This window comes from Corvus hawaiiensis, chromosome 2 (genome assembly GCF_020740725.1).
Source record: "Corvus hawaiiensis isolate bCorHaw1 chromosome 2, bCorHaw1.pri.cur, whole genome shotgun sequence".
Taxonomy (NCBI): domain Eukaryota; kingdom Metazoa; phylum Chordata; class Aves; order Passeriformes; family Corvidae; genus Corvus; species Corvus hawaiiensis.
This window is the reverse complement of record NC_063214.1, coordinates 93107965-93128314: the sequence shown is the minus strand read 5'-3', so window position 1 is coordinate 93128314 and position 20350 is coordinate 93107965. Positions and strand designations below refer to the sequence as shown.

The window sequence follows — 20350 nt, the reverse complement described above, 5'->3', positions numbered from 1 at the left end:
TCTTGCAGGTTCTGGATACAGCCATCCAGAATGAAAATAACAGCAGCTGTTCTGAATGTCTGAATGTCACCAGGCCACCAGCAGGATCCCCATGGGGAGACCACAAAGCCCACCAGAGAGAGGATCTGTGCAGTGCATCTGTTGCTCTTACAGAAATTAAAACACTTTGCTGAGTCTCCAGAATCTTCCATTCCCATAGATGGTCCTGTCCTTAGATGCCAGAATGCCTTACAGAGGTGAGGATGAGTCTGAACAGGCAGTTATCTTTGGGCAAGAAACCTATCCTAAGTTTGCACACAAAAGAAACACTGAACTAACCATCATTCTTGTGTCCAAATAACTTCAGGGCAGAAACAAGATGTGCACAAGTCAAATCTTCCAAATTTTAAGTTAAAGAGGCCATTTCTTGGTGCAGCATCATAGGCTAATTCCAGAAGTCTCAGGTCCTTATGGCCAACACTCCACTCGGAGTGCTTGGGAAGCTGGCCTCCTCCCACACAGCACCGACTCCATTTTTCATTACTGTGGAAACAATTATTTAGCACATCATTGTTGTTCCTATCTGACCTCTTCCCTGAGAACAAGGAGGTTTTTTTCTACACAATTTCTTACGAAGTCATACATGGCATTCTGGAAATCATAACTCAGATGCATAAGACACAATTCTTATTAATTTACACAACTAAAATTAATTTGGATTCTCTGGAAAGTTACTGAAGATAATTTGTTGACAAATGATATTGTTTATAATGACTTCTTACTAAGTAGTCTTGTCTGTTCCTTAATGTATATGAATTACTGGAAGTTAATATCTTACTGATAGAAGAGGGTCATGGCATACTGATGGCATGCAAAAGCAGAGCCTTAGTTATAATTTTTTTATGATACCACTATTTAGGAAAATGTATTTTTTTTCTCTAGGTTATGCAGTGGGGTTTTAGAAGAGCTTTTTTTCTTCATAATTATCTAATTGTCTTTATTATCAGATCTGGTTGCAACTTGGAGCTTGCATTCCCTGAAAGTTTAAAGTATTTTGGAAAGAAAAACAAGACTTCTCATGAAAATGAAACATCACCCATTATTTTTTTTAATAATAAAAAAAACCAATGTATTTGTTAGTTTTTTTAGAATTGAAGCAGCCAGGCATCCAAACCCCAAGGACTCCTCTGCTAGAGTTCAGAAATCCTTAGAGCACTTAATTCTTAGACCTTAGAGCACCTGTCAAAACAGGGAGGGCTATGAACTTGAAAACTTTCTCTGGGCCTGGCTCTCAGCAGCTAGTCACATGGAAGTTAGGATAGACTGTGTCAGAAAACTGGCTGTTTATTGTACTGTATGTTCCCAGTTTGGCCAGCTTCAAGAAACTCTGGGAATACAGACCATTGCCTACCTCTGTAGACTGTAGAGATACCAAATGGCATGCAGAGTGCCTTTTAGCACCTGTTACCTCAGATTTCAGGCTTGTTTCCCCACCATGAAAATAGAAACTCAACAAAATCTGTTTTCCTTCCCTCACTAACCAAGAATCCTTTCTTTATCAAAAGCCTTCCTTCAGCTTTCCACATGATTTCTTGCAAGTCTTCTTGGGAGATGAGCTGTTCCAGGAGCCAATCTTCTTTTCCCATCAATATAAAATTAGCTATTTATTTTTATCCATAGTCCCCATGCCTACTACCACTGCATAACTTGGTCTTCGTGTATCAACTGCTCACTTTTCCATTGTCCCCGAGGCCAAAATCCTAATTTCTGTGGGATTCTACATAGATGTATTGGTTTGGCATGGCCTGGTCTTAGGCACAGAGATGGCTCCTGTGAGGAAGCAGCTGGAAGCTTCCCACCATGTCCAGAAGGGCCAATGGCTGATGGCTCTGAAGATGGACATGCTGCTGGCCAAAACTGGGCCAATGAGAGAGGTTGGTGATGTCTCTGTGATGACATTGTTAAGAAGAAAATCAAAACAAAGTCACGAGATTTTGGATTCCAGTCAGAGAAGAGGAGGAGGTGAGGACACCTGAGGGAAAACAACATGGCAACACCAAGGTCAGTGAAGAAGGAGGGGGAGGAGGTGCTCCAGGCGCCAGAGCCGAGATTCCTCTGCAGGCCATGGTGCAGACCATGGTGAAGCAGGTTGTCGCCCTGCAGTCCATGGGAATCCATGGGGGATGCAGAGATCCACCTGCAGCCCATGAGGGAGGTGCCCACGCCAGAGCAGGTGGATGCCTGGAGGAGGCTGTGATCCAGTGAGGGACCCGGTGGAGAGAGAGGGTCCCCTGCTTCCAGGCTGGAGCAGCCTGTCCTTGGAGGGCTGCACCCCGTGGAAAGGGAGAGCCCCGGCGCAGCAGTTTGGGAGGGCTGTGGGCCCGTGGGAGGGGCTCACGCTGCAGCAGGGGTGGTGTGGCTGCTGCTTGTGAGGGTGGACCCATGCTGGGGAAGTTCATGGACATCTGTCTCCCATGGGAAGGACCCCACAGCCTCACAGGGGAAGGACTCCTCTCCCGGAGCAGCGGAAGGAAATCTTGGTGATGGACTGACCAACCCCCCATGCCCTGTCTCCCTGTGCTGTCGGTGAGAAGGAAGGAAGGGTTAGGGGGTGGAAAGTGTTCTAAGGGCTTATTTTACTTCATTATCCTCCTCTGAGTCTGTTAGTAATAAATTCACAACTTAAGTTGAGCCTGTTTTGCCCTTGAAGCGTTTCTCTCGGTCCTTATCTCACTCATAAAGCATTTGTTAATTTTTTTTCCTTTTCCCTCCTCTGCCCAGCTGTGGCAGGGGAGGGTGAGCGAGCAGCTGTCATGGGTGCCTGGCACTGGGCTGGTGTCAAACCACGACAATGGAAAAGAACCTGTATGTAACTATGGCCTGTTGCAAACACAGGCAGGTCTTCACCAGGGCTACTTCGCAGATCTGTGAGTCCTTGTATACAAAAATTTGGCCTGCAAGGTGTCACTAAGAAGCAGACATTGCAGGAAAGACACAGTAGAAACTCTACCCCATTTGCTTCCTCATAGGATGTAAGCATTATAATATAGGCAATCCACAGTCATACAGGATAAACAATGCTGAATGATGGAGTCACTCAACATAAGACAAACATTTTTTAAAGTAATTTATTCTTCATATTTTGGGTCCATGACTTCTGTGAGGCTCTGAGGTAATGAGCCCTCTGAGGTAATGGAGCCCAAGCTCCTGCCTCCTCTATAAAGAGGTTAGCCCACAGCTAATCGATGTTTACCCTAGAAATACAAGTCCCCAGTGTGCATTCGGCCAGACATGGAGGTCAGTTCTTGTCTGTTTTATATCCAAAAATGTCAGTTGGAAGCTTCTCTGTTCCACCTTGTCTCCATAGCCAGCATCAGGGCTTGCAGGCTGCTAGCAGCTTCTGAGGACCTCAGTGTTTTCAAAGAGCTGAAGGTTTCAAGCACTCCTGCCTGATTGCTCTCAGAGCCCATGACCACAGGCCAAACTTCCTGAACTTATCCTCTGCAGCTGACAGCCTGCAGAAACAAGCTTGTCTGAGACCTCCCGCATCAGCAGTGAAGAGTGTGCTCTGCACTGTGAGACACGAGCAAGTGCCTCTCTCGGTCCTCCTCCACCACATCTCAACCTCACAGCCAGAACCTGACAGCCATATTATCTACCTGTGTCTTCCAGACACACTAGTCCAGGACTGAGGCTCCAGGATGGGGCCCAAACACTGGAAGTTTCCTAGATCCTGTGAAACTCAAATGCCAGTCAGTTCTGTACCAGAATGATTGCTTTGGGACAGTAGATAAATTTTCATGGGAAATGCCATGAGATCAGGTGTCCTCTAGCTTTATTTTGTTTCTTTAGCCACTGAGCTACACAAAGCCCTATTCTCAGAGAAATAATCCTACCAACACATACAAAGTGATCATCTTTCGCTACATGGAAAGGACACCTTGAGGTAATTTTGAATTTTCTCTGAAAAAAGCCTGATGTTCAGAAGCTGCCAGGAGGGCAAAGAGTCTGTGAAGAGTTACTAGCAAAAGAAGAGAACAAAACAGGAAGTGTTATTATACTGATGCAATACATGTTTATCTTGAGCACTGGGTGTGATTCTCAACTCCACTGACAAAAAGGATACTGTAGTATGAAAAGAAGTTACTGAAAAGAGCAGTGAGGATATCAGAGATAAAGAGGGCTTTTGCTACAAGAATAAACCAAAACCATTGTCTGTCACTCTGCGGCTGAGAAAGGAGAGGACTTTCTGCACTAGGAAAAATTACACTGGAAACTATTTTTCAGTACCTCTCACAAAAAAAGAAACAGGGAAATGATCAGACATACGGTTAAAGAAGAAAACACTACTCTTTCACCTAAGTAAAACCCAAAACTAATTGCCATGTGAAGTTGTTAGTAAAGTAAATGCACAATTGGTTTCAAGAGGCATGACTCAAGAAGGAGAGGCACACTGATCACCATTTAAGATGCTGTTGGAAAAGCTGCTTTAAACTGAGGATGTCCACCCCCGTGGTTGAAACTGGCAGTTTACCATCCTCTCCTTCACCTATTATTGATGGCTTGTGCTTTTGGTTAGCAGTAGGATAAAGATCTGTGGATGGCATGTGCAAGCTAGTCTGATAGTTTTTATTTTCTTACATTAATGGAGAAAACAGAAGAAATGCAAAAGTCTAGGTAACTCTCACTTGAACTTACTTTTTTTGTTTGTTTTGTCAGTTATTTCATTTCATCTCACAAGTACTGTGTTTAATAATTCTGCTAAGAGCCAAAAGATAATTTTTTTTCCATGAAACCAGGAGTTCCTGCAGAGTCTGGAGATCTGTTCCTGTAAGGTCTCAAGTTGTGCTTTTGGAAAAGGTTTGCTCCTTTCCTCCCCTTTGTTCTTACTTTGGAGCAGAAAAACCTTCTAGGGGGAAAAAAAGCTCACAACCACAAATTTCCATTCTTTGTGGCTCAGAAACATGTAGTAATGAAGATATAAGGAAAAATGCTTCTCCAGAGAGGGGACAATTAAACTGATGGATTTTGAGCACTGAGAATAAATGTAAAATGGAAAGATTTTGCATTTCTAAGAAAAGAAACCTAATATTTTGTACCAACAGATGGTTTCCCATTCCAAATTCCAGCTTTAGTGCTGTGTCAAAGGCTTTTTGGGGAAGAGATTTTCTGGCAGTCTTTTCCTTGGTGTTTCTTACTAGCCACTTAAGTACGACAGCACCACACAAGCTCTGTTGAAACCTCAGTTCACTCACCTGTGGGACATTAGGTCCTGCTCAGCAGCACTTCTCTAGAGCCATCAGAAATCAGATGAGCCATCATCTCTAGGCATTCCATCACAGGCATTCCATCACAGGTCTTCCATCACAGGCATTGCGCCACTGATCGTCATTTCCCCTTCTGGGTTTTGCTGACTGGTCACTCAGCACCATGCAAGTGCAAAAGGAAATGAAACCTGCTTTGTGCTCAAATTGCCAGTGACATATGAAGGGAGCATTGTTTCACAGAGGCAAGGTCTAGACTGCAGACACATTACACAGAGTTGACATCTCAACTGCAGACTCTGTTTGCATTAAAGTGGAGAATTTGGGGAACAAACATGAATGCAAAAGGAGTGGATTTGGGCACTTCTGGGTCCCTCTGCTGCTGTGGAAACTATACCTCAGGGTGAAAGATAAACCGTTTTTCACCTCCTTCATCTTTACAAAAGAGCAGCTGAAACAAGTAAGTCTAAAAGAAGGAAAATTCAAGTAAACTTTCTTTTTTTACCTAATGTGGACATGTTGGTATCTCTCAGGGTTATATAAACATCCCTAATGCAGAAGTAAGTAATAGAAATTATGAAAGAAATATAAAAAATGCATATGATTTCAGTGAATATTCATCCTGCAAAGACAGAGAAATCACAGCATGTAGGCCCTCACATACTCTTGATTCCACAGAGTAAGTGTGCACTGTGTACTGGACTCCCAAGCAAGTGCCGCCAAACCTGAATGTTTCATTCAGATAATTGCTCAGGTGAGGGCCACACCCTATGTCCAGAGCACTGATTAGCTCAGTGAGGATCTTGAGGTTCTTGTATCTTAAATAAATTTTCTGACATCTTCAGGTGACATTACGGAGTTGCACACTAGGTAACACATTCATCATAGGCTAGTTCAAGCTGAGGGTGGTCCATACTGCCTCAGCAGCCTCAGTGCAGACAATCCCACACTGCTGTGGATGTGACAGGATAGATGAGTGACAGGGAGTTGATTGGGTCAGACACTGCACAGCCAGACAGTAACAAGATTCATAAAAGTAAAGTGATTTACAGCTCAGACTGAGAATCCACAATGCCCAGACAAGGCTTTCAGTCATAATAGTTAACCAGAGGACCCAACTTCTAAGGTCTGTAAGGGCTTCTACAACTCAGGAATAACACTCCATCCTGTATCCTCAAACTGGGATGCTACTTGTTGGAGATTATAAGTCATGAGGAAAACAGAGAAAGGCCAAGAGTGAATTTGGCTCTAGCCATTTAGGGGATGGACATTAACAAGAAATTTATATTCTGAGGCTCTGACTCCTTTTAAGTGTGTTGGGCTCTCACACATTTACTTTCAACAAGCAAAACTGGTACAAGTTGGCCCAGGTACCTCAGAAGAAGCAGAAAGTGTCCTAGGAGAAGCTGAGGGAGCAGATTCTTCTTCAGGGCAAGAGAGGTCGCCAGTTTCATAATGACTCCTCTAACCACAAGGCCAGGATGAGAATGAAGAACTGAGCGGGGGCGCAGCATGCATTCATGTTTTTGTATTATCAGAGCTGTTTCTGCTCTGTTAACCCCTATTCTCAGAAGACAGATGGCCAGCTTACATCATGACTGGGGGTGGAATTAAGCATTTCCCATTAGTTACCTCAACAGTAAGGATTAATCAAGAGTAGCCAAACTAGAAAGTAGAACTCTTTCTGAATGTCTTAAAGGTCCTCACCTTCTGCCATTAAGCAGACTGGACCATCCCTTTCCCTTTGGGGGTTGTGAGTGTGCCTAAATTCATGCAAAGACATTGTCCATAGGCACTGACTCTTCTAACTGCAGGATATCACAGAAGCAATACTATGTTCATGCAAATTAATTTATACTAGTTTTTTCAGACAACCAGAAATTTTCTGAAGGAGAGTGCATGTGTGGACAATCTTTCCACAGACTCTCTTCCTGCTGTGTTATCACAAAGATTATCAATACTGGTAAATCAGCTTAAAGTTTCTGTCAAGCTGGTTCTCTGCCCCAGCAAAACCTCAGGTGTCAGATCTGACCTTTGGATAGCCACAGTTTGAGTTTTAAGAGCTCAGCAGAAATGGCAGTCTATCATAAAAATAAAAACAGAAAATTGATTTAATCTCTCTCTACATCACTAGCAAAAGCATCCTTTTTCTATGAATTCGTATGCTAGGCTGGAAAGACACAGTTTAAATGTAGTCCTAAGTAGAACAGCAACCCTCTGGCTCACAAACCAATGAAGAAAACATATCTATAAAGCAATTGCTACATTATATAATCTTAAAAAAAAAAGGTGGGAGATACTGAAGTCTTTGAGTTAATCTTCTTATTAAAAATATTCTACCTCCTATTTCTTCTGGTTTGATCATTTGAGTCAAACAATGTCTGGAAAGAAGGAGTTAACTTCTACTGACTGAAATTCTGGGTAAATTAATGAGATGGATGAAGAACCCAGAAGTTTAAGTCTAGATGTAATGCCCAATGGGAAGCAGTAAAAGTATCACCGGCATGAAGACAAAATAAATATTTATGTTCCAAAGACTAAGACAATAGAATAGTGATGACAAAAATAGAACTTGTGCTTGCAAAATGTTTCAGGTGATTTTCACTGAGTCTCTTCAGATGGTCCATTAACTCTTGAAAAGACAAATAAATTTACTGCAATAAACAACGGAAATACTAGATCTTGAAACAACAAATATCTAGTTGGAATTACTGAAATCATGGCAAAATGTCAAATTTACAGGAGGATAAAAAGCAACTGTGGAGTTTATTGGGGCAACATAATGGACAATGACAACAAATGTTGTTGACACAAAGAAACAGGCAGTGATAGACAAAAGTAGACAATGCTGAATTTTGATGAGTCTACAATTCAGACAAGATTATTCCTTCCAAGACTTGCCACTTATAAATTAAGCTATCAATAAATGACACAAAAAAAAAAAAAAAAAAAAAAAGAGAAAGAATGGTGGCAGCAAACTTCGATGGAATAGCTCCATCCTTGTATTGTTTTTATAGTTCAAACCCATAGGAATATGAAAACAGCTGTGCTGCTTCAGACCATCTAACTCAGTACTTCTTCTGAGGTAAGGACTCTTACAAAAAACAAAGATTAAAATCATATCCAAAATACACTATAACCCCACCTCAGTACTGTTCTAGCCTTCAAATGCTCTCAGCACCAGGAATGTCCTGTTAGGTTTTGTGTGTTTTTTCCCATTCAAAGGCTGGTCCCTGCAGGAACCATGTGGACTTCCTACTTGTGCAGTGTCCTCTGTCAAGGAGTTACACAGTGTTGTCATCTCTTTCCTAAAGATCCATCATATTTTTCTGTCTAATGTCCTGGATAGCCAGAACTGAGTGCTGAAGCATGAGAAAGGAATGGGAAAATAATCATAAAAAAAGTTGTGTTGGTTGCATAAAATACCCTCCCTGAGAAGCTGCTGTGTCAGACTATGCTGCTTCCTGTGGGATACAACCTTTTTTTTGTACAACCCCTTGACCAGAGCAACTGAAACTCTATCAGATGCAATGCATAGAGAAAAATCCTTAAAACCCAAACGTGTGGCCAGAGAAGAGAGATGTTATCTCAGCGTGTTCCTGGCGTGGTATTGCAATCTACAGAAGGGTCTCCAAAGGATCACACTTGAGTGCTGGGAATGTGTAGCTACAAGAACACAGACCATCAAACAGCTGCTCAGCCCAGCCAAGCCTGTGGTTTAGGAACAGTGCATCCCATGCCATCCTAAACACCCATCCTTGCCTTCCCCAACTCTCCTGTGCCGGAAAAAAAAATACTGTGTGCTTTTAGATGGCAGAGAGTTCAGAAAGCAGATCTGCCTGAGAACTAACTGGCCAAGAGGAGCAACAAAAGCACAGTAATTTTTCAGCTGTTTTGGTTCTTGAGCAGGTTTCTTGGACACGCAGCTGTGCTGGCACAATAGAAGGGACAGTGTTGCAATGGGGATTGTTGCAACATGTGTATCAGACAACGAGGCCCATGGAAAAGAATATATAGGCAGATTCTTGGTAGATATTTTCAGGGATGTTTATTTCTCCAGCCACATGGCTGAGGATGCCGAGGAAACTGTGGCAATTGTGGGACCCGAGGGTCGTCGCCTGCACAGGGAAACACAAAACAACCAACGGGGAATGAGGCTGACCAGGGGCTGGGAAACCCCGTGTCTCCCCCCCAGGGCCCCTCTCCCAGGACCACATGGCAGGGGGGAAGGGACCCCAACATTTCACCCGTTTATTTTTAACAAAAGAGATTTAAAACTTAACATTGAAAACAACTGGATAAACATGAGATAACAAGAAGAGTTTCAAAACAAAACAAGCCACCCTCCTGAGTCTTTAAATGTCCAAATGGAATTTTTCTCTGGAACATCTTAAGGCTGACAGAAGGGAGACAGGACTCTCTGAGCATGCTTTGCGGGGAAACTGAGGCAGGAGAGGGTTTTTTCCATATGTACCTGTTGGAACACTTAACAAAAATAGTTAATTTCTTTTTCTCTCCCTTGTCATCCCCCACTCGGCACTGGAAAGGGATTTTTGGGGAAACAATTGGTAAAGGCATGGTTTTGTGAGGGAAACCATGGGTGGAAAAACGGATTGGGTATACATTGGGGGTAATAGGACATAGGGTAAAAGGGAAAGGTGGGATTAGGAAAGGGAGACTGTAAGGAGGGCTTATAATGGGGATATTGGTTGACATGACTATGATTTGCAGCATATATACTGCCTTTCACAGAAGCACCACCAGGCCCAGTGACATCTGCTGCTTGTACCTTTCCTTGGATTATTTTAAACTCTACTATTTCTCCATTTCGTAAGCATAGGATATATTTTTCAGGGTTATTCTTTTTAATAGCAGTTCTATGAATGAATATGTCTTCCTGGTTGTCACATCTTGTTATTAAACCATAATTTTGTTTAACATTATACCATTTTACTATTCCTAAAACCTTAGCTACAATGATCTTTTCCTTTTTCCGAGTAGCTGCTGTTTTCTGTCTTGCTGTGTTTTTGCTTTCGCTCACTCCCGTGTTGAAACTGCCGGGGCTTCCAGGGCTGCCAGGGCCATCAGAGCTGCTCGTGCCTGCATGCTCTTGCCGCGGGGTTTCGGCTTCCCAGGGTCGTATTCGGGGCCACGCGGGCCGGGCCAGGCCGTGCCGCTCAGCTCCCCGCACGCCGCTGCCTCTGTTGCCTCTGCTCTCAGCTGCGCTGCCGCTGCCTGGTGCTGCACCCCCATCTCAGCCAGGCCCCCGAGTGACGGCCTCCCCGCGCCCTGCTCCAGCACGCATTTCGGCTGGGCGCGACTCCGCTCCACCGCCACCGCCACTAGCCGCCGCCCGCGCGCCGCCCCTCTCAGTTGGGCGTTCACAGGGCTCGCTCCACCACGCGCTGCGCGGGGCCAGGAGGGCACCACCAGGTCGTGCCACTCCCACCGCGCCTCGCTCCGCTGCCGACACTGTGGCTCACGTCGCTCCACCCGCGGGAACTGCCTCGCTGCTGCTCGCAGAGGGCTCGGTCCATGTGGCCTGGGTAGCACAGTCCCTGAGGCACGCTTCCCTTCGCCAGGACACAGCTGATATTGTTCAATAGTCTCGGTAATCAAATAATATTCACAAAAATATTCTTCCATCGGCATATATTTTGACTCAGAAATTAACTGGGTCCAAACAGTCTTCCAAAAGTCTTTGGTAAGAATCAAGTCCCAAGAAACATAGAAGAAGTTTTTAAACAACCATGCCAGGAAGTGTTTCAGTTCCTTTTGAGCCTAAATTAAGCTAAAATTTACAAATTGTTGTTCAAGAATCTTTTCAAGTTTAAGATAAATGTCCATATGCAGCTTGGAGAGCCACGCGTTTTTCCACAGTTCCTCCATAGAGATGGAATAGCAAAACAAAAACAAGAAGAGAAATCCGGAGTTTACTCACAAATCACAGTCGCTGTCCTCCAAGGGATCATTCTGCTCGCATTCTCTGACCAAATGTTGCAATGGGGATTGTTGCAACATGTGTATCAGACAACGAGGCCCATGGAAAAGAATATATATGGACCGATTCTTGGTAGATATTTTCAGAGATGTTTATTTCTCCAGCCACATGGCTGAGGATGCCGAGGAAACTGTGGCAATTGTGGGACCCGAGGGTCGTCGCCTGCACAGGGAAACACAAAACAACCAACGGGGAATGAGGCTGACCAGGGGCTGGGAAACCCCATGTCTCCCCACCCAGGGCCCCTCTCCCAGGACCACATAGCAGGGGGGAAGGGACCCCAACAGGACAGTCTTGAGTGGGTGTGGCAGACAGAGGGAGAAGGACAGTCCAAACTAGTGAGGGTGGGGAATAAGCACCTGTCAAACCATACCAGAACAATAGCAAAATAGTGTTACAATTTCCTGATGTCTGGCTGCACTGGATGACCACACCAGCATGATGCCTGCATGGTCTTGTAACTCCTGTTGCATGAGTGTTTGCCAACCAAGAAACAACGAAGAATTATGTTTTCTTCAAAGGAAAGCTGACTTTTAATAACCCCCAAGGTTGCAAGTAACCTTAATAAGGAAAGACAGCTTTACTGTTTTTCTGGGGATGTGGTTGTGTTATGCAATAACAAGAAACCAATTCATTATTATGTCTGAATGGAAACAAACTCTGCTCTGTGTGGTTTTCAAGGCTAACAGAACAGTGTTTAGGTTCTGATACTTCACCCCAGGGACCTTCTTTCCCACCAATAGCAATAGACATTGCAGGAAGCACAAAAACCTCTTTTTCACTCTCCAGAAAGAAAGTCAACAGCATGCCCAAGTCTAAATATTTGCTGGGTAAGCATGATAAAAGCATCTCATGTAAATATGCAATTTCATTCAATACCTATTGCTACAGGCAGTAGCGAAAGGCCATGAAAGACTGGAGCAACACAGGCCAAAAAAGCTACACAAAACCCTGCAGATTTCACGTGGTGTTCTGTTAGTGCTACAGAGGGGAAGAATAAGCAAAATTGTAAAGAAACTTCAGGGTTCAGATACCAGAATGCTATCCTGATCCCTGGGTTTCAGTGGAGTTCAAGATATGAGAGCCAGCCCAGCAGCTTGGGGCAGCTGTTGAGATAACAGTCTGATTTTCAGCAACTCCTTTCACCACTGTTGGGAGACAGAATGCCTGGCTGAGTGTTGGGGTTTTAGTTTAGTCCTAGGTTTTTTTTCCTGTTAAAGGAATTTTTTCCCATATGTATGTTGCTAGGGGACAAATGGCTGTACTTAAGAAAGACAAAAGAGCTGCCCATTGGGGGTGGGGTGGGCCTGGCTACTCCTTTGTTTCACCTGGGTGTGGAGTCAGTTCGCTCTCAGCGTTCGGAGAGAGAAGCTGCAGAGAAAGGAGCTGCTGGTTCTTTTTTTTCGGCCGTTTTTCTTTCTGCTGGGAACAACGCCGGGATCCCAAAGCCGCTTTCCCTGCCCTGCTGGAGGCCGGGCTGTGGCTGCCCTGTCCCGCTGCTGCTTTGAGCCTTCGCTACGTTGTAGCCGTGCTTGCCCTGCCTGCCCAACCTCCGGGGGGGTTCCCCATTTGGATACATCTCGTCTGGCCTCCAGGACTTGTGCTCGTCCCTGCCACTCCAGCCTGCTGCTCCAGCCTGCTGTTCCCAAGAGTCTGGCCGGACACCAGGGCCAGCTGCCCAGCGGTTTGTGAAGCCTTTGTCCCATCCCTCCCGGGATCTCAGGGCACCAGAGCCGCGGGTTTCCCGAGCTCGCTCCGGAGCGCCCCCTGCAGCCGCGGGGGAACCATCGCACCTGCCCTGCTCACCGGGAGCCGCCAGCGCCCCTGCCGGCTGCGAGCGGAACTGCACCCGAGGGGAAAGGGCCCGACAGCCGAGAAGGCTGGCACTGGGTTTGTGATTGCTATTACTGCCATAGTTGTTGTTGTTTTGTTTGACTGGTTATATATATAATAGTAAAGAACTGTTATTCCTATTTTCCCACATCTTTGCCTAAAGGCCCTTGATTTCAAAATTATAATAACTTGGAGGGAAAGGGGTTACATCTGCCACTTCAAGGGAGGCTTTTGCCTTCCTTAGCAGACACCTGTCTTTCAAAATCGAGACACTGGGTTAGCTGCTGGCCTGACTCTGCAGAGCGTTTCTCATACTTCTCTCCAGTGTTTGCTGTTCCTCTGTCTTCCCCATCAGCCCTTGCAAGCAAGCTTCATCCTTTGGCCATGAGACAGCTCTTGGCCCAGGGAATAGGTCATCTGGAGCTATTGCAGCTGTCACATCTCCCTCCAGCCCTTACAAACCCCTAGCTGGAGGAAAGCGGGGACTCGCAGCAGCTGAGCCTTGGTTTCCTTGCTGAGGCTTTTATGATCACCTGCAGGTGGGTATATCCTGCACTCCTTTATGAAATACAGGTGCAGCTCTTCAGTGTAGGTCATAAATAACTTCTGCCACGGCTCACCTCAAAAGGGCTCTGTACTCACTGCTTGAATATACTTTGCTGACACCAAACCAGGAGCTTCTAGCCGAAGAAAAAAATTCCACTCTGCATGTAAGGCAAGGGAATTTCCACGACACTGGGGCTTGTAAAAGGAACATGGTGATCCAGGAGGTGGCCCCACTCAGGAAATCTAAAGATCATCAGGCTGATTTGAGTTATCGTCAAAGAAAAAAGCCAAGAGTAATGAATACGTCCATATTAAGTACATTTGTGGTTAGAGAGGGGTAGGTACAAAGATAAAATGGCACTTTCCTGCTTCACGTGTCCCACAAGTAGCTCAAAGTTCAACATATGATCTTAACCAGTAATTATGTATAGTGCTGCTGTCTTGATTCCTCCTCATCTCCTCCCTTCTTCACCAGGCCAGGCCACAAAGACTTCATAATGCTTCCAGGTCCAGGTCAAATTTTTCAAAGCATGACAAGAATTTTATTTTTTTTTTCCAATTAGCATCTTACTTAGTTGACATGGTATTTAGCTACGAAAGAAGTCATATGGCTATTTTCCAAAATGACATGTTTTCTTTAGCAAAGTGCATACTTTGATTTAACTCCCATTATGATGTGGCCAACAATTCTCATTTCCTTTCCTATTGAAGACCATCTCATTCTACCCACCTACTCTAGAAGTGGAAATAGCCACCAAGTGCTCTAGTCCAATTCCAGCTAGGGGCTGTTGTAATTTACAAGTGCAGACATATGAGTAAGGTGGTTGTTTTTTGAGACACAGCTGTGTGATGCTGAGTATGAGGCCAGCTAGAGGCCATGTTTTCTCGTAGGTTTCAAGGAAGAGAGATAGAATGAAGAAGAGAAACAAATGTATGGCCTGACTCACAGATTCCTGAAGCCTCACCAAACCCACTAAGGCCTTCTCTTCCATAACTCTTAGCCTACCCCAGGATACCAGTGACTGCTCATAGACTCCCACAGCTGGGGCAGAAAACGTCAGTCTTGGCAGTACTGCATTTTTGAGGGTCTACACATGGAGCATATGGGTGGCTCTGGGACCCTTCAGTCATCAGGGGACCTTCATGTACCTTAAGGAGTATGCTACTACAAAGCTTTAAGAATTACCATCTGAGTGCTCACTACAAAATCAAGTACTATTGAGAGCTATTGAATTATGAATCACACTGCCCCAGCCTTCTTGTGCTAATTGCTTTATCACTTTCTGCAGTCTCATCTTCACCATTAGTTCTGGTACTCAGAATCATTTTGCCTGAGCCATAACCATGGCAGGATTTTTGATTTGGCTGCACTTATTACTAATGTCAAAATTAACAACAACAATAATAATAATACTTTAACAGACAAAGGTCCTAGATAGACTTTGAAACCTCCCAATCACTTCCATTTTGCAAATTCTCTTCAACTTACAAACCCTGTGGCTGTAGATTATTAACTAGGGGGTTAAAAAAAAATCCCTAAACATCATTAGGGAAAAAAGAGTTTGCAAGGTCCCTTGGAATCTGAGTACATGGTCCAAGGCAAAGAAACTGGGGATTGGTCACTTCAGGCAGCCAGTGCTTTCTGCTCCAGAGAATGCTGTGATTTTCCATTTCAGATGATCTTCATTACGCACTGACTGCTCCTCTCTGATGGCAGCCTTGAGGCAATTCTTCTTCAAGGATTCCAGGGGCCTACTGTCCATTTGGGTTCCTATAAACAATTCAGCATCCAAGACTCCAAGATTTTCTCATCATGTGACCATTGGATCCACTTGTCCCCAGCTCAGGGGACTAGATCACTAAATTAAATTACTAAATCCTCATACATCACTACGTCAAGTAAATTGTAGAACTCTCAGCTGCCTGGGTAGCATATGGCAGGCAATGATCCTCCAGCCATTATGCACAGCAGATCTGCTGGAATGCAGACCCCAGATGGTCTCCAATCATAGTCTTCTTCTTGGAATAACTAACAGTAAGTGTTGCTCAATTAGATCTAATTGACATACGCTGGAGGCTGTAAAAGAAACACAGCTCTACAGAGCTCTACTACTCCCCATTGTCCAATCAGCTCTAAGGCCAGACTCAAAGGCCAAAAATCTCATTTTCCACTAAATTCCTTAAAAAGGACAGGAAAAGCACTAAAAATAATAATTACAGTATAATTCAGAACGGCAGTTGTCAAACTATCTTCTTTTTTTTTACTCCCTCTTGGTGTGCTTATTTTTCTTTAATGCTGTGGCTTGGCATTATTAGCAGCAGAATCTCCTTATGATTTTATATAAACAGTGGGGCTTTTTCCAGAAGGGGAGAGCTTCAGTCTCAGGCATCACTAGGTGGAGGCATTGCACGGCACAAGCCGGTGTGGCTCACGGCTCCAGGGGTTTCAGGCTCCCCACAGCCAGCTTCTATGGCAGATGTTATTAATCCCTCACCACCCCTCACCCTGGAACACCCACTCTTTTCCCATCCTCAGCTGTCTGCTCTCTTGGACGTGATCCTTTCCTTAATAATAAGCCAATTCATCATCTAATTTAAGTACCCAACTAACTTTATGGCCCAACCCTCCGAAAATGTCAAATATGCCAAAGTTAGCAGTTTTTTAAAAGTGACAGCAGACGGTGCTGGCACATCCTTGGCTCATTTAAATGCATACGTGTACCAAGCCATTCAGATCTAGGATGAGGAGACATATTTTTATGAAAAACTTGGCTTTTCTTTTAAAAGTCAGCATGTGGTCTATTCTCTTCAGTCTCTGAGGAGAATTAAGTCCCGTTTACTTTAAAAATACAGGAATCAGAGCCAGATATCAAGCAGAACCAGATGTCACGACCCAGAAGAGAGCATACACAGATGGAAGGGGGACATATGGCACATTAGTTCTTTCCCACTGTGAGTGTCCCTGTCCAGACAGCTCTTTAGCTTTTTCCCTGTTTGCTCCTGTAGGCAATATGTGGGGGAGTTAACTGCCAAGTGTTTTTTCTGTTTTAAAGAGACAGATGAATGTTATTTTTTGTAACTCCCAAATACTCTGCTTAGTTGCCATTTCAGAAGAAAAAGAATTTATAAACTCCTTTACCTCTCAGTAGTGTTTTTAAACAGAATCATGGAATATTCAGAGTTGAAAGAGACCCACAAGGATCATCAAGTCCAGCTCTAAAGTGAATGGCCCATATGGGGATAAAACATGCAACCTTGGCTTTATTAGTGCCATGCTCTGACCAACTGAGCTGACCTCAGGGTCCTAAAGATGCATTTGTCCTGCCATTTCTGCTATGCTCCACTTGAAATTATGTAGTTGTTTCACACCTTACCTAGAAAGTACAGATCCAGCTGGTACAGTCTTAGTGTGCTTCCATAGGAGTGAGAGGTTGGATAAGAGTAGATAGCTTGAATTTCTTTCCAAATTCAATGCTTGTCCAAGTCCTCCAATTCCATGGCACAGAAGAAATAGTTATGCTATGCATATTAGGAAAGAAAAAACACCAGAAAACAAACAAATAAACAAACAAACAAACCATGTGGATATTAGAAACAATGTGTTCAAAGAAAGAAAGAAAATGCCTTCTTAAGGACTTGTTCTCTTCACGTCTTCCAGGGGACATTAGATAAACAGAGAAAGAATGTGCAAAAGAGGAAATCTCAAGGCAAGATGAAGCAGCACTGGGGTGTGTTACCACAGGCAATGCAGGAAAAGGAAGCACTCCCCTGATGCATGTAGCCAGTGAGATAAGGGAAAGAAAGAGCATGGATTTTAATAATTGCTAGCAGAATTAAAGCCCATCAGGGAAAGTATTTAATCAAAAAGAAAGAAAAAAAATTATGAGACTGTTCAAAATTCCCCTCCTACTACAGCCACTGCTGTGCTCCAGGAAAAAAAAAAAACAAAAAAAACCAAAAAAAACCTAGGGCAAGATCAAATGATCTGGCAACAGAAATGAACCAGAAATATTTACACATCTAAGTCACCTGATTTGGAGCAGTAATTCAAAATCAACCTTTTTGGAGAAAAAAAATCACCTTAATGACCTGGTGACCTTTTTATCTTTCTTCAGGGTGAAATAGGAACTTCTGATAAACACTGTCAGGGCCAAGCAGAGCTCTAGCTTCAGCTGTAATGCCACAGGGACCCAGGTGGTCTGTCAGAGGGGCCACATAAGCTGTACATTTTAACTGTGCCCCCTGATGCCCAGCAGAAATCAGACTCCTTGTTTTCAACTGATTTCAATATGGGAAGCAATCTCAGAGTGGGCTGAGGAAGCAAATGTTTCTACTACTACTACTTTCTAGCTCACTTTTAAAGACTAATGTTCAGTTTGTCTCAACAAATGCATCAAGCACTGGTTAATATTATCCTAAATTAAAAGAGAATAAACATGCACATCAAGTGGCATGCTTTGCCCTTACTCTTGAGAATAATGACTGTAAAGATGAGAGGAGGAAATGCTATTGCTCCTGTGTTCATGAGTTGTAGCATCTCTGAGTAAACCTGAGACCTGGAAATACCCTGAAGGAAAGCTGCTAGCCACTGTTTTTACTTACATGTATTCTGAAGCTCTACAACATAATACATCCTTGGTACTTCTAGGAAAAAAGGTCTCTCCTTAGCTGAGATGCCATAAATATTAACTGTATGCTGCCTGCTTCAAGCTAACTGCAGCTATGAAAGGAAGTAGAGTCACTGAGCTACCGTAGTGTCTGAACAAGAGGCAGGATGGGCTTACCCCTCAAGCAGAAGTTCAAGCCACCAAGATACAGGGAAAATTTAAAACTGTTCACACACTGTTCTACTTCCTAAGATGCAATATAGAGATAAAAGAAAAAACAAAAAAGCAAAGCTAGTCAGGGCTGTCCTCTTTGGGGCTATTGCATCAACTCTACTATGTCCTAACAACTTGTTCTGAGCTCAGAGCACATCTTCCTCCCGATCACATAAACCGCTATCCATTAATTAATACGGTCACAGATGATGTGCATGGGGAGCTGGGAGGAGACACAGCTGGGACAGGTGACCCAAGCCAACCAAAGGGATATTCCAGGTCATATGACATCATGTTCAGTGTATAAAGTGGGGGGGAAGAAGGAAGAAGGGGATGTTTGGAGTGATGGTGTTTGTCTTCCCAAGTAACCACTGCATATGATGGGGCCCTGCTCTCCTGGGAGATGACTGAACACCTGCCTGCCCATGGGAAACAATTAATTAATTAATTCTTTGTTTTTCTCTGCTTGTGTGTGTGGCTTTTTCTTTACCTATTAAACTGTCTTTATTTCAACCCACAAGTTTTTTAGCTTTTACCCTTCTGATTCTCTCCCCGATCCCACTGGTGGGGGAGTAAGCGTGTGGCTGTGTGGGGCTTGGCTGCTGGCTCGGGTTAAACCACAACAGATGTGTACATTAGAACGTGAAACAGGCCACATCTCAGCACGAGTTACCACAGAGGTAAGAAAGCAGGACATGATCATGAAAAAATCATGACAGAGGAAAAGTATCCCAGAAAGCACCAGCCTCACAGTATGGATGGAAAGATGCAGTGGAATTAGCAAATATGAAACAAGTTAATCACAAGGCAAAGAAAGGACAGTGCAATCTGGAGTACCAAATAAATTGACAGGAGCAAGCCAACAGAATGAATATGTAGTTATGGCTGTAAAACTAAAAACGGTGCAGAGAATGCTTTCAGTGTATCTTATGCCACATACCATTTAGACTTTGCTCTCTGTCAGCATAAACAAACTGAAATATATCTACTACAAAGTGGTGAACAAATACTCTTCCATTGATTACACTGCATTTGCCTTTTCCTTCTGAAGCTGCCAAGTTTTCAGGAGCAAACCTCTAGCCAACTAATCATTTGTGGAGTTGTTGGGATTTGTTGGGTTTTTTTTAATAAAGAGCAACCAGCACATCTGTCTCTATGGGATTTCTTTTATTGTACCACCAAAAAAAAAATAGTGTGTTTTCCTATGTGACTTGCAAAAAAAACAGTTTCCAAGGAGAGAAAATAGAGACAAAATTCAGCTTCAAAATTAAGCCCCCTGATAAAAGGATAAGCCATCTCATGTCGTGCTACATTGAAGTAGCTAGCTAACAATCAACCATGATAACCAAAACCTTTCTCTCACACTCACTTTCACACAAGGACTCAAAATATCTACATAACCATATTAATGTGGTTGTTTGAAAGAAAGTATCAGGTAAATCAATGGTGACTCACAATCATCTGTCTTCTCTTAAGAGTCTTTAGGAGTCTCATTTAGTGGAGAAATGGGAAAATTCTTATCTTAAATACTGTGGCCAACCTCTGAAAAGAACTATGAAAAAAAGCAGCCAGAAATCATAACAGCACATTCACAGAAAGAAAAAAAGAAAAATACCAGCACAAATTGCAAATCAATTTACTTTTATGTAGTACTGCAAATCCTAGTCATTAGTTTGTTTAGTTTTTTTATTTCAAAGCATATGAAATAAGTAAGCTGAAAAAAACTACCACAGTTTCAACATCTTTTCCTTATTATTTTTCTCCTTCTACCTTGAAAATAAGAGGGTCCTGTTTTTAAACACAAATCTAAAAAAAGAAGGAAACTAATTTTAAATACTTTTTTTGAGCCTGCTAAGTCTAAACACTTGAAAATTATGATTATCTGAATTCTCTAAGTCCCTAAATTT

At 43.4% G+C, this 20350-nt stretch overlaps 1 long non-coding RNA gene across 1 annotated transcript; it reads right to left on the bottom strand.

Annotated features, from left to right (window-relative positions):
* Positions 1 to 11321: 11321 nt before the first annotated feature.
* Positions 11322 to 18828, bottom strand: LOC125336946. Its single transcript, XR_007207891.1, has 2 exons — positions 16998 to 18828; positions 11322 to 11406 (listed from the first exon to the last, which is right to left on the bottom strand). It is a non-coding gene; the product is annotated as an uncharacterized LOC125336946 (long non-coding RNA).
* Positions 18829 to 20350: the final 1522 nt, after the last annotated feature.